The sequence below is a fragment of the Epinephelus lanceolatus genome, chromosome 17 (assembly GCF_041903045.1).
Source record: "Epinephelus lanceolatus isolate andai-2023 chromosome 17, ASM4190304v1, whole genome shotgun sequence".
Classification (NCBI taxonomy): Eukaryota; Metazoa; Chordata; class Actinopteri; order Perciformes; family Serranidae; genus Epinephelus; species Epinephelus lanceolatus.
The window spans coordinates 21,112,115-21,114,895 of NC_135750.1; positions in this window are offsets into that span (position 1 = coordinate 21,112,115).

Sequence of the window (2,781 nt, forward strand, 5' to 3'; positions counted from 1 at the left end):
GCTTCATGAAAAGGTAGCGACCAGGAGCCAGTTGTATGCAGCAGGTATCCAAGAGAAAAAAAATGCAAATCTAGAAAGGCAAAACGTTCAACAAGTTAGAGTCTTGGGTTTGCTTTAACTTGCCCTGTAGCTGGCCAGTGCTAATAAACAAAAATGTGTTATAACCCTGAATAAAAGGCTAATAGCTCTTAAACACCACAGTTTTCAAATTATGCAAAAATAAAAAGCATGTGACTGGTGCATGATGGTGACACTAAATGAGATTATTAATTATGATAGGTTACTGTGTACCGTAGAGGATGTATTTAACAGTGAAACACAGATGTCTCTCATCCTTGCACTGCCTAAATACATCCACTTGGTGTCGCTGTTTACCAACTCAAACGTTTTGACAAGCTCATTCCAATTACATCCCTCCAACAGGGAGATTCCAGATGTGGGGTAGGCTCTAATGCTTGTGTGTTTTCTATCAGTTTTTATAGGACTTATCCTTCCTACAGCTGGAACATTAAAGCCTTACATTCGAATCTCACCAATACTGAACCAGTCAGAGCTACACAGTTTAATGTGTAATTCGATCAGTGTGGGGAAAGCTTTTGGGAATGGCGTGAGCTGTGTAAAATCATCAACACAATGTCAGGAAACTACCCTTCTTCCCGTACTACCACTACCACTACACAGGTTTACATTTCCTTCACAACTGGAGGTCAGACTTCAGCTGAGGTAGATACCCATGGTTGGGATCCACCATCACTGTAACCTTTAGAAATAATCACAGCTTATCAGCCCTCAGAGTGCAGACTTAAGTCTGGTTTACATCACTGATATTTACTCCAGAGATAGCACTTAAAGGGACAGTTCACCCCAAAATCATAAATACATTTTTACACTCACCTGTAGTGCTATTTATTGATCTAGATTATTTTGTATGAGATGCAGAGTGCTGGAGACATCGACTTTAGAGATGTCTGCCTTCTCTCAAATATAGTGGAACTAGATGGCACTTGAGAGAAGGTAGACATCTCTAATTGACCATATTGTTAGTTAATTGAGCAATATTATGAAGGAACTATTTTCTCTCTATGAAACTACACTCGCCAACTGAATCAGCGCCGAGAAGGAATAAAGTCATAATTTCTCGAAAGAGACATTGCTGTTGAGTTCTTAAAATGTGTTCTGGCGATTTGAGCACCAAAAGCCGAGTGCCATCTAGTTCCATTATATTTGACGGAAGACAGACATCTCTATGGCTGATATCTCCAACAGTCTGCGACTCACACCAAAACAATCTAGATTTATAAAAAGCTCTGCGGGTAAAAGGAAAAATAAGTATTTTTGATTTGGAGATGAACTTTTCCTTTCAATGTGTTTTTTAAGTGGATGCAAATGTCCAGAGATGTGCCACAAAAGATAAAGTATATTAAGTTGGTGTTATTAATAGTCATTCTTTGCAAAGTTACTACACTGGATAAGATTTACAAATACATTTATTTTAATAAAATCTGGTACTTGAATTAACTGATATAAATAAAGAAATTATATATACTAATTTATTCACTGGGTCAAATATTAGTGGGCCAATAATATTACTTGTTGAAATTGATATTGACCATATTGTTAGTTAATCTGCCCTGAGAGCTCTACATACTGCAAGTCATGGAAACACATTCAAATACGAAAACATTTACAATTTAACATGCAGCATTCGGATATTATAATAATAAGCAAAAGACTAACAGCAGACATCTGCAGTAATATCTGAATCATGCCATCAATGTTAAAATAAACCCCCTCAAAAACCTTACATTTGTGATTTTTTTAAAAACACTGATAGCACTGATAAGCAGAGGTGTGCACTCAAGCCATATGACTTGAACTCAAGTCACAATTTTGATAACTTTAGACTCAACTTAACAAAATCAAAAATATTTGCAACTCAACTTGAACTTAAACACCATTGACTCATGAGTTCACCTGAACCTGAGCCTATTGACTTGAAAATACTCGATAACTTCCCCCAAACTACTTTGGGAAGAGAAAGTTTGATACATTTATCCAATATAAGATGAAATAAATACATCAAGAAAGGACGGAAACAGTCAAAATTCAATATGATGTGGCACTGGTTAATTGTGCCAATAAAGTGCAGTGTCAGCACTTGTGTACACAAACTTGCTTTAACAATCAAAAACAAATTTTAAAAGGCATTTATGATTTTGTAAACTCCATTATTAATCCATTATTACTGTGAAGTTAGAATGGCACTGCATTTGATGAGAGAGCACAGTATATGTTTGGAACTCAAAATTCTAAGTTCAGGATTTGGGACTTACCTGTCTTGACTTGAGACATGAGTGCAAAGACTTTAGACATACTTGTAACTTGCAAAACAATGCTTGGCCCACCATTGCTGATAAACTTCAATAACTTAATGAGCCTCAAACCATGGCACCAACCAACTAGCTCGTCTGTGCATCACCTTTTAGTGTCCCCTGGAAACAGCAGCTGTTGTGTTGTGAGCTTCTTACAATGTGTCTTCTATTTGCAGCGCTTTTTCTAAATGCTGCACATGTTGTCACATTGATGAAGATGTTCCTTAATGGGCTTGAGTTGTATCTTTTTGCCTGTGTTTTCTTAATATGCAGTGCACTCAGCTCTCAAGGTCACAGTATAAATCTACAATTTACTGCTTAAGTAACAGCGCTGTCATTGCAGATACTCATCCTTTGCTGATGGTAAATGTTGTTTTATAGGGAGTAATAATATGACAAGGAAGGCACC